This window comes from Ranitomeya variabilis, chromosome 2, assembly GCF_051348905.1.
Source record: "Ranitomeya variabilis isolate aRanVar5 chromosome 2, aRanVar5.hap1, whole genome shotgun sequence".
Classification (NCBI taxonomy): domain Eukaryota; kingdom Metazoa; phylum Chordata; class Amphibia; order Anura; family Dendrobatidae; genus Ranitomeya; species Ranitomeya variabilis.
In genome coordinates this window covers 282888970-282901292 of record NC_135233.1, presented here as the reverse complement: position 1 = coordinate 282901292, position 12323 = coordinate 282888970, and the positions used below count along the sequence as shown (strand labels likewise).

General features: G+C 44.1%; 1 protein-coding gene across 2 annotated transcripts in view; it reads right to left on the bottom strand.

Annotated features, from left to right (window-relative positions):
- The window catches only part of LOC143805558 (actin-binding protein WASF3-like), a 121607-nt gene extending 114631 nt beyond the window's left edge, over positions 1-6976 (bottom strand). The window contains exon 1 of one of the 2 annotated variants that reach the window (XM_077285053.1): positions 6622-6976. The gene's annotated coding sequence lies outside the window, so the exon portion shown is untranslated. The remainder of the gene's footprint in view (positions 1-6621) is intronic. The other variant, XM_077285052.1, reaches the window with a different exon arrangement.
- Between the last annotated feature and the right edge of the window lie 5347 nt (positions 6977-12323).

The window sequence follows — 12323 nt, the reverse complement described above, 5'->3', positions numbered from 1 at the left end:
GACACACAGGTATATACTATATACAGGAGGAGATGACACACAGATATATACTATATACAGGAGAGATGACACACAGGTATATACTATATAGAGGAGGAGATGACATACAGGTACATACTACATACAGGAGATGACATACAGGTATATACTATATACAGGAGGAGATGACACACAGGTATATGCTATGTATAGGAGGAGATGACATACAGGTATATACTATATACAGGAGGAGATGACACACAGATATATACTATATATAGGTGAGATGACACACAGGTATATACTATATACAGGAGCAGATTACCTACAGGTATATAGTATATACAGGAGGAGATGACATACAGGTATATGCTATGTATAGGAGGAGATGACATACAGGTATATACTATATACAGGAGGAGATGACACACAGATATATACTATATATAGGTGAGATGACACACAGGTATATACTATATACAGGAGGAGATTACATACAGGTATATACTATATATAGGAGATGACATACAGGTATATACTATATACAGGGGAGATGACACACAGCAGGTATATACTATATACAGGGGAGATGACATACAGGTATATACTATATACAGGAGATGACATACAGGTGTATACTATATATAAGGGAGATGACAAACATGTATATACTGAGGTGAAAATGAGAGATGTGAGGTGAAAATGAAAAGGTGTGAGTGCAAAATGAGAGGAGTGAGGGAAAATAGTGGAGTGATCGGGAAATGACAGATGTGAGGTCGAAATGACAAGTGTTAGGGGGGAATGAGAGGAGTGAGGGGGAAAATAAGAGGAGTGAGGGGGAAAATGAGAGGTGTGAGGGAGAAAATGAGAGATGTGAGGGGGAAAATGAAAGATGTGATGGGGAAAATGAGAGGCGTGATGGGAAAATAGAAGTGAGGTGCTATAACTAACCACAGATATTTACTATGCCCAGGCAACGCCGGGCTCTTCAGCTAGTATTAACATAAAATTATATATTGCTTTTTTAATCTACTTATTTAAAAAAAAGGAAGGGTGATTCAAATTTTTATATTTTTGAATTATTTTTATATCTTTAAAATATTTTTTACTTTATTTTTCAGTCTTCTTGGGGAAACCTGTGATCTGTACTGTTGTATACAAAGATAATGACACTCTCCTATGAAACAAAGCCAGAGGCTGGGATTCACAGGAGACCTAAGATGGCAGCCATGGGGGCATTCAACAGGAGCCCAGCTACCATAGCAACCCATCAGCAACCAGTCATTACATCAGTGATTGATAGCGGCATCTAATTAGTTACACAGCAGCGATCGGAGCAAGCTCCTATCGGTCAGAGACATATGTCGGTATTAGCCAGATACAGTAAGGTCTTGTGCCTACTCCACACATGGGAATCCAACTTAGGACATACTATCACATCCTATATTGGGAAGGGATTAAAGGAAACATTACTTTAATCTTTCACTGAACATGCTGCTTAATAAGTGAACCCTTACAATTACGATCCACTGCCCATTTTCTGCAGTCCTAGACCCTATCAATTTATGCCTGAAAGCACACAACAATGAATAAATATAACAAAATCCATTTCCCAAAGCTGAGAAAAATGCATGCAGACCAGGTTTAGGTTTAGGTTATCTGTAAGATTTAGGCTAATCGAGAAGCAAATCCAGGTGAACATAACCAGGAAAGCATTCTAAGAGTCGCACCTACCAACAATTTCATCTCATCCTTTTATTACCTACTAAATAAAGAAGACTTGGTGACATCTGACCATCCTCATAGTTTATTGAAGAAGGTGAGTCCAGTCAAAAGTTGCTGAGCCGCAAGGCCCAAAACACCTTTTTTGTTCAATGTTCTCAAATATTTTAGGGTATATGTAAGATGTGTTTGATCATCTTGACCTAACACCCTATTATCAACCACCTCCATCCACTCCTTCCAAGCTTGAAAATAGATGGATCAGGTCGAGGAGCCAGGGAGGCCCTCACAAGCAGGAAAAGTTGATTTCGAGCACAGTTCATAAAGAATTTGGGCATCCGACCCTGATCGGCCTGTGGACAAATACTTTGACAAATCTGCCACTGGAAAGGAGAGATTCAGGTGGTATGTTCTCAAAACCTAAGATACAGCCTTAATTTTAGGGAATAGTTGTAAGTAAATCAAATTGGTACTCCAGACCCGGCCTATCAGGAATTGGATCAGGAATGAGCATACCAGGAAGTTCTAAGAATGGCACCAAAAAACAAGAGTGACGATGCTTTTATAAAAAATCAAAGATCAAAACTGGTCACTAGCATTGTACTCCATCATTATTTGGCCATTGTATTCTTCCAAGAAATGTTGTAACACCCTGAAGTCATGCTTAATAGGCTAAGTGATCCACACACAGTGCAAAAGAACAGATTCACCAGCTGTTACTTAGGAAAGGTGCTTAGAAAAAGCACAACCCACTGGTATAACTCCGAAAGCAAAGACCAAGTGACCTAACAAATATGACACTGCTACAATTTCTGTGAAACCAAGAAAAGTTCTAACATGCTACAAAGTCTAACAGTCTTATCTATGGGTAAACAAAGAACCATTTCCACAAAGTCAATTTCAAGCCCAAGAAAAGAGAATACTGTTGTGGGACTCTTCGTTTTCTCAACTGAAAAAGGAACAATAAACTGCTGAGCAAAGTAATGAAAGAAGTTTAGGAAGAAATGACAATGGGACAACCTAACCCTACCAACAAATATGCAGTTCTCTAAGTAACGTGTAACTAAAGAATTTTCAGTCTCATAATGGAGAGCTCATTCAAGAAAAGAGATAAAACCATTAAAACAATAACAAGAAGAACCAACTGGCAAACACATGTCATAGCAAAAATAACAATCCATCTAACACCCAAACAAATGAAAGTAGTCTGAAAAGCTGTCTGCAAGTGGAAAGTTGACTCCACTCATTAACAGATTCCATTTCCTCAGATTGGAAAGGTGGTTAATAAAACCAAATTTTCTTATTTCCATTTTTCGGACTCAGTCCCACATGGGATGATCTCTAGTTTGGGAGTGGTAGCTCTAGAAAAGTTCTGGCCATGTGATGTAATAAAACCTCCTTTCTCACCTCGTCCCAGGTAGCTTATAAAAATTCAGACACTCATTTAAAAATAAAAGAAACACTAGAAAAGGGAAGGAAAACAAAAGGAATAACGAAACCAGAGAAAAAGCCCATCCTAAGTTGTGTGGTCTGCTCCTTCCAGGGATACAGGTTTAGCTAGAGCAGCATCTCTGCCCAAGTGGGGCCAAGTGTTCCCTCTGCAGGAGGAGCATTTCTCCCCGAACCAGCAGATTCCATAGGATCTGCCATGTCTCCTGTTAAAAATCCAGCATGCTCTTATGTTATGCCTGGAACCCACCTTCATAGATGAACTGGCTGAGGCAGAAGAGAATGCAGCTGGTGAAAACAGGCATTGACCCATCATATAGTATGTCACAACCACAGAAGGAATGCCTTCATGTCCCAAACAATATCTGGCCAGCTGCCTCCTAAACTCTTCATTAACCAGGTGGTACTACTTGAAAACTTGAACCCTGAAATTACTAGAAATTGTTTCCAAATAAACTTTGCCGGAAGAATGTGTGAATCTAGCATCAGATTGTCGGCTGAGCACATTGATATCATCTCCGGGTTTGGCCAACTGTATCCTTATGTGTATAGAGACATTAACTACTATCTAATGGTAATGTGCACTTTTAGGCATCTTCCACTAGTCTGTGTTTAAACACGTACGTGTAAAATGGTTTTGGTGTCATCAGTGTACACATGGTCCTTGCGTCATCAGAGTACGGTCCGTGTGTCATCAGAGTACGTTCTGTGTGTCATCAGAGTACGTTCTGTGTGTCATCAGAATACGTTCTGTGTGTCATCACAGCATGGTTTGTGTGTCATCAGTGCACGAGCCGTGCGTCATCAGTGCACGGTCTGTGCGTCATCAGTGTACGGTCCGTGAGTCATCAGAGCACGTTCTGTGTGTCATCAGTGCACGGTCCATGCATCATCAGTGAACGGTCCGTGCGTCATCAGTGCACGGTCCGTGTGTCATCAGTGCACGGTGCGTGCGTCATCAGTGCACGGTGCGTGCGTCATCAGTGCACGGTGCGTGCGTCATCAGTGCACGGTGCGTGCGTCATCAGTGCACGGTCTGCGAGTCCGTTTTTACCATCAGTTATCGTCAGTGGTTTTCACAGATGGATAAATAAATGACAAATTATCTCCTATACTTTGTAATGTGAATCACAGACAGCACACAGACTGTACACTGTTACTGCCCATGTGATATGAGTTTTTTCTGGACCCATAGACTTGTATTAGCACTCTTCATATGTTGTACTGAAAAAAAAAACTGACAAATCTCCGTACGTTTTGCACGGGCACACAGTCTGTAAAAAAACACGGATATGTGAACTGCCTCATAGACTATAATGGTTACCTGTTGTAGCTATGAAAGATACGGACATAATCTGTAACACTGACGGCTGCATGAGACTGTTGTCTGACCTACCAATAGGGGACGTGACCACTTACAGTGCCTAGGGCATCATGAATGCCAAACACGGCCCTGAGTGCGGGTAGTTATAATGAATAAAACTAAGCCTCTCATTTGCAATATTCCCCCTCCCACCCACGTACTTATTCAACTTAACATCGAATTTGAAGCCCATATCCCATTATAATTCTTTTGTGGGTATTAAAGTCACCAATTCACTAGATTCTATCCACAAATGGAATTATCCACTTTTATATAATAAAGCCTGACCTACAAAGTAAAGACCAACCCACATTGCCTAGGTTCAGACAAATCAACTTGATTAGAGTGACTATCCGGAGACGGTCTTTCATTTGTTCAGATGCCTTCCTGTCACCATCCACAACCCTCCCCGAGATAAAAAAAATCTTAATTTATGTCTCGCTTGATAGGAAAGAATCAAACAGAAATTGTTGTTTTTCCACTATGAGTTGGAGTCAATCAGTTAATTTCCAGAAATATTATTTAGCAGCTCAGCTGTCTCAAGCACCACCAATGCACAAACTAGAATCTGACCTCACCGTGCCATTACATTTGGCTTCTTTTTTTCTGGGACAAAGATACTACGCTATGTCCCATCATCTTGTTCTCATCTGGAGAAGGTGTAGAAATAAATTCAACCTATCATCCTATAATCTACAGCAATTATCCCAACCCACATTCACACAACCATTCAGGCATCTCGTTTTCTCTAGTGGAATGTTAGGGGAATAATCTCTTTACATAATTTTACCAATAACTCAAGAATTATCAACTCCTCAACAATTGATCTCTATGGCCGCTTTTTCTGCAATCCTCCCAATTGAAGCCGTGGTCGTTAGTCTCCATCATGACGCTCTACGGGACACTATATGCTGTGTGGTCTGATTCTATGGAACTGTGCTCTATGTAAATCTCCACGGTCTCTTCATCTATAAATTCTCAGTATGCCATACCTGCCTTCTGCTTAGGTTTAAGGTAAAATCAACTTCTATTTCCACAATCTTGGACACACAGCCGTAAAGTGTCGTGGTAATTCAGGGTGGATTTTTGGTCTATGCTTTCAGTTACCTACACTTGATCACCCTACACGGGGCTTTTCTAATTTGCCAACTGTTCTTGTTTTGAAACTTAATAAAAGATGTTTGAAACTAAAATATTGGGCACTTGGGGAGCGTCCAACGCTAGTGAACCCTGAGGTTGACCATCATATAGGCTACCTGGGAGGGAGTCCCAAGAGTCGCCCAATGAGCCCCTCAGCCCTGGATCAGCAGCAGACATCTGAGTGACTGATCTGGAAGGAAGAGGCGGAGGAGGACAGAGAACATGCAGCTTTCCCCAGCTTGGAGGATGGGAACGAACCCCTATGCTGAGCTCGGCATTATTAGCGCCGGGATCACCGGATGCCTGGCAGATTACGAGGGTGCCAGGGCTGGGGGAGGGTGAGAGGACGGGACTGTAGGACAAATCATTTCTGAGATGTGTCCCGTGATGTCCCCTCTGCATTAACCCTTCGCTTTGATAGCCTAAACATGACATGGAGCTGGTGACACAGCCTAAGTCATGGAGGTGCGCAACTCAAATACGTTACCCCCTCCAATCACCTGAAGCTAACATTAACCATCGGGTCTGCTGTATAAGTGAGCCCCTAGCACTAAGACCCCTAGTTCTGGGGCTCACATTAACCCCTACAATCCCCTGATTCTAACACTAACCAGTGCTGTATAATATATGACCCTAGTCCTAGTTCTCAGGACGGTGGTCTTGGGGCTTACAACGTGGCACTGACAGAATCCATATAACATCATCACCCAGTGCGGGCAGGGTGCAGACAAGGTGCCACTGCCTCATCACCGCTCCGGGTGCATTTCCCCAGCATCAGCACCATCTTCCCCCAGTGATGGGATGCTATGTGCCTCCTCCTACAGGTGCAGCCTGCCGTGGTCCTGCATACATCAGACCAGACACCCAGGCTCAGTCCGTCCTCCCTCACAGCTGATGGATGGGCAGCACTGATGGCGGCAGCACTGATGGCGGCAGCACCGCCGGTACGGACCGGCATGTCCTCCTACCTGCTGGAGCCATAGCTGTGCAGGCTCCGGGCTGGAGAGACGCCGGCGATGCTGCTGCTCCCTGTCTGCAGTGCTGGCGGCGCATGCGGAGCGCACAGGCTGTGCTGACATGCAGGCTGAGTGCATCCACTGGTGAGAGGAGGAGAGAGAAGGGAGGAGGGGAACATCTGTCCCGGGACTTAACCCTGACACTGCCGCAGCTCTCATCACTGCTGCACTTTACAGCCACAATAACACGCTCTTGTCCATGGCTCTCCGTGATCACGGTGCACGGCCGCTAGGACGGCAGCCATGGCCGCACCGCCCGCCGGATACACAGACAGGACATCATACACTGACAGCTGATTAGCGCCATGTGAAAAGAGAGCTTGTTTCCATGGCTACTGCTATACACTGTGTGTAATCATGGCTTCTCCTCCCACTCTTACCCAGCCAGCTGCATGGATGTGTCCTGTGCTCCCATACATAGCCTTCTAATCTCCCTCCACAAATCATCACACATTACTTTGAATTGCAACTTTTAATTTTTTTCTTCCTTTTGTTTTTTTTATCGTTTTTTTACAAAAATAGCAAATGTTATTTTGACAGATGTGCTTTGGTAACAACATAGCGCGGTGCTAGAGCTAGTACAGCTCTAAATCCCATTGAACACCTGAGGAGGGGCATGTAGAGTCTATCCATTCACCTTTTCTGCCAAGAAATGCCAAGAGTGCGCAAAGCAGTCATCAAAGCAAAAGGTGGTGAAATAATTATAGGGGATAACACAGGAGATTCTTTGCATGGAACAAGACAACTACAGGACACAGTTTTATAAGTGGTAAAGTCTATATTATCACATGGTGATTCAAACAGGTGCAGAGAGAAACTCAAGTCCACAACACTTGGTGCAAATATTAAACGCAGCTCAGCAGTCTATAGGGAACTTCAGAGGAAAATGCAATCACGCAGAAAGTCTATGAAGCACAATTATTCTTGAGGATACTTGACATGAATAAGTCCTTGCTTAGTCCAGTACACAGATAGATATGCTTATAAGGCAGATCAAATAATATCTTAGCTCAACCAGGGAGGCCTGGGTAATAGTCTCAGGTTTTTGCAGAGCAGCAACAGCTTACATGTCTAGCAAATGCAGATGGAAGTAAACACGAGCAGCAGATGAAGGAGGATTACTGGAAACTGGTGTATGCAGCAGGAACTCAGAGCAGAGTAGCAGGATCACCACACAGGTTCACAGGAGCAGGTATATAGCCAGGGAGTAATCAGAGGTCAGGAGCTGGATGCAAAGCAGAATACTCTAGCACAGACTGAAGGCTGGGGTGGAGTTTTATAGCAGGAAGACATAGTGTACATGAGACCAAAGACGCCATCTTGGAAAAGGGCAGTAATGCATAAAAGGTAAAAAAATGTTCAGAGTCCGGACAGGTGGCTACTTTGAAGAACCTAGAATATAAGCCATATTTTCAGTTGTTTCACACTTTTTTGTTAAGTATATAATCCCACATGTGTTAATTCATAGTTTTGATGCCTTCAGTGTGAATGTACAATTTTCATAGTCATGAAAACACAGAAAAATCTTTAAATGAGAAGGTGTCCAAACTTTTGGTCTGTACTGTAGTATATAACACTGCCCATGCAGTATATAACCCAGGCCACGTAGTATAGTGCACAGCAATGTAGTATATTGCCCAGTCACATAATATATACCACAGCCACGTAGTATAAGGCACAGCCCACATAGTATATAGCACAGAGATGTAGTATATACCACAGCCCATGCAGTATCTAACACAGCCCACGTAGTATATAGCAATGTGGACACCATATCCCTGTTAAAAAAAGAATTAAAATAAAAAATAGTTATATACTCACCCTCCGTCGCCCCCCCCCCCCCCCCGGATCCAGCCGAGGCGTTTACCGATGCTCCTCGCGACGCTCCAGTCCCAAGAGTGCATTGCGGTCTCGCAAGACTGCTACGTCATCATCTCGTGAGACCGCAATGCATGGACCAGTCACCGGAGCGTCCCGAGGAACGGTAAAGGCCTCGGCTGGATCCGGGGGGGAAGTCAACGGAGGGTGAGTATATAATGATTTTTTATTTTGTTAATTATTTTTAACCATAGAAAGCTGGTCACACAGGGTTAATAGCAGCGTTAACGGAGTGCTTTACACCGTGGCATAACGTGGTCCGTTAACGTTGCCATTAACCCTTTGTGAGCGCTGACTGGAGGGGATTATGGAGCGGGCACTGGCTGCGGGGAGTAAGGAGCGGCCATTTTGCTGCCGAACTGTGCCCATCGCTGATTGGTCGTGGCCGTTTTGCCGCGACCAATCAGCGACTTGGGATTTCCTGTGATAGACAGACAGAAGGACAGACAGAAAGACGGAAGTGACCCTTAGACAATTATATAGTAGATAGGGATTTTCATATAAAGCTGCATGATCCAGTCATCAGCCCGTGTGTTTAAGTGCAAGAGTCAAGTATCAAGTGCAGTTATGTGCATGGAGGGTGTGGAGACAGATGAATAGTACGGTGCAGATTCAGAATAATATTTGGAAGGAGGGAACAGGGCAAAGTTAGTTTACTGAGTAGTTGATGTGGTAGGCTTGTTTGAAGAGATGGGTTTTCAAAGTGCGCTTGAATAGGTCGGGGCTAGGTATCAGTCTGATCGTCTGGGGAAGTGCATTCCAGAGAGCTGGCGCAGCACGAGAAAAGTCTTGGAGACGGAGGTGCGAGGTTCAAATTACCGGGGATGTTAGTCTTAGGTCATTTGTAGAACAGAGGGTACATGTAGGGCGATAGACAGAGATGAGAGAGGAGATATAAGGCGGTGCAGAACTGTGGAGAGCTTTGTGGGTGAGAGAGATGAGTTTATACTGGACCCTGTAGCGAATGGGTAGCCAGTGTAATGACTGGCACAAGATGGAGGCATCGGTGAAGCGGCTGGACAGAAATATGACCCTGGCTGCCGCATTCAAGATGGATTGGAGAGGAGAAAGTTTTGTAAGAGGGAGACCGATCAGAAGAGAGTTGCAGTAGTCCAGACGGGAATGAATAAGAGTGACAGTAAGAGTCTTAGCAGTTTCAAAGGTGAGAAAAGGTCGGATTCTGGAGATGTTTTTAAGATGCAGGTGACAAGAGCGAGTGAGTGATCGGATATAGGGAGTAAAGGAAAGTTCGGTGTCAAATGTGACCCGAAGACAGCGGGCATGCTGCTTGGGAGTTATGGTTGAACCCTCCAGGGTAATTTCGATGTTGGGTAGAGTGAGGTTAGTAGAAGGGAGAAACACAAGAAGTTCCGTTTCAGATAGAGGGAGGACATGATGTTAGAGACAGCAGACAGACAATCCTTGGTATTTTAAATTAGGGTAGGGGTGATGTCAGGGGAAGAAGTGTATAATTGGGTGTCGTCAGCATAGAGATGATACTGAAACCCAAATCTGCTGATTGTCCAATAAGGGCAGTGTATAAAGAGAAGAGGAGGGGGCCTAGGACTGAGCCCTGCGGAACCCCGATAGTAAGGGGACGAGAAGAGAAAGAGGAGCCGGCAAAAGATACAGTGAAGGAGCGGTCAGAGAGGTAGGAGGAGAACTGTATGTGTGGGGGGCTGCATAACACTGTGTATGGGGGCTGCATTATACTGTGTGGGGGCTTCATTATACTGTGGGGGCTGCATTATACTGTGTGGGGGCTGCACTATACTATGTGTGTGTGCCTGCATTATAGTGTGTGTGTGTGTAGGGGGGCTGCATTATACTATGTGTGGGGCTGCATTATACTGTGTGTGGGGCTGCATTATGCTGTGTGTGGGGGGCTGCACTATACTGTGTGTGTGCGATTGCATTATAGTGTGTATGTGTGTCTGGGGTGTTGCATTATACTGTGTGTGGGGCTGCACTATATTCTGAATGGGCTGTACTATACTCTGATGGGTACTGCAGTATACTGTGGGGGGCTGCAGTATACTCTGAGACAGGCTGCATTATACTGTGTGTGTGGGGGCTGCATTATACTGTGAGTGGGGGGCTGCATTATACTATGTGTGTGGGGGCTGCATTATAATGTGAGTGGGTGGGCTGAATTATACTGTGTGTGTCAGGGGGCTCCATTATACTATGTGTGTGGGGGTTGCATTATACTATGTGTGTGGGGGCTGCATTATACTATGTGTGGGGGCTGCATTATACTGTGTGTGGGGGGCTGCAATATACTTTGGGGGATGCATTATACTATGTATGTGTGGGGGCTGCATTATACTGTAAGGGGGGCTGCATTATGCTATGTGAATGGGGGGCTGCATTATACTGTGAGTGGAGGGCTGCATTATATCATGAGTGGGGGCTGCATAATACTGTATATGGGGGCTGCACTGTACTGTGTTTGGGGGCTGCACTGTACTGCTTTTGGGGGGCTGCACTGTACTTTGTGGGGGCTAAACTATACTGTATGTGTATGGAGGGCTGCATAATACTGTGTATGGGGGGCTGCATTATACTGTGTGGGCTTCATTAGTGGGGGCCACATTATACTGTGTGGGGGAGGGGCAGCACTATACTGTGTGTGAGCCTGCATTATAGTGTGTGTGTGCAGGGGGGCTGCATTATACTGTGTGTGGGGGGCTGCACTATACTCTGAAGGGACTGCACTATACTCTGAGGGGGGCTGTATTATACTCTGAGGGGGGCTGCAATATACCGTGAGGGGGTTTCATTATATTCTGTGGGGGTTGCATTATACTGTGTGTCTAACAAAGACAATGGGGAGTGCATTATACTATATGTACTATATGGGACCTGCATTATACTGTATCGAGGACTATCTATCCCCATTTAACAACTTCAATATTGTCATTCACGGCCTGAACTCAGCGCAGGTAAATACAACCGAAATGTTTCTGAGTGATGGTGCAATATGTGAGCATTTTGGGGCCCCACTTTAACACTTTAACCTTTTGCCCAGGGCTCCACTTTATCTAAAACCGGCCCTGATGACATCTCACTAATGCCATATGTGTGCAGTACATGATTTCCATGGACCCATAGACTTGTATTTGTCCATCCGTGCGCTGCCAGAATAAAAAAACGGACATTTCTCCGTGTTTTGTATGGATAGTCAATCTATGTAAAAACACAGAAATGTCAAAAGCACCATAGATTATAATGGGTATGCGCTGTATCCGTGAAAAATAAAATGGTTAGAACATGTACGTGCCACTCAGAGGTGTGAATGAGGCCTTAGGGTAGTACACGCAGTCGTGTACACAGTCCCCATAGTGAATAGGAAATTATTCAGCTCACCGTTAATTTTTCTTCTGCAGTTGGGAGCACAAATAGCGATTCTGCTACAGCGCAATAGTATGAGCAAGGAAGGATGAATCCAATCCAATGGATAAGCAATCTTCTTTTATTCAAGTAAGCACAAACCAAAGGACACATTTCATGAAATTTTCAAATTTAATTTGATAAAAACGTTTTATATCTGTATAATATGGAAATATTGTTTCTTTGTTAATATTGTTTTTGTTTGCGTGTAATGATTTTCCTACTGTTCTCTATTGTTCCAAAACTGAATAAACTCTGAAGCTGAAAATCCAGACTTTCTGCACAAAAAAAGATATTGTTCAAAAGAGAAAGTGACCGGTGCAGAATGTGGGATCATCGGACCACTAGTTCTTCTGGAGGTATGCGGAGTAGAATGAAGACAG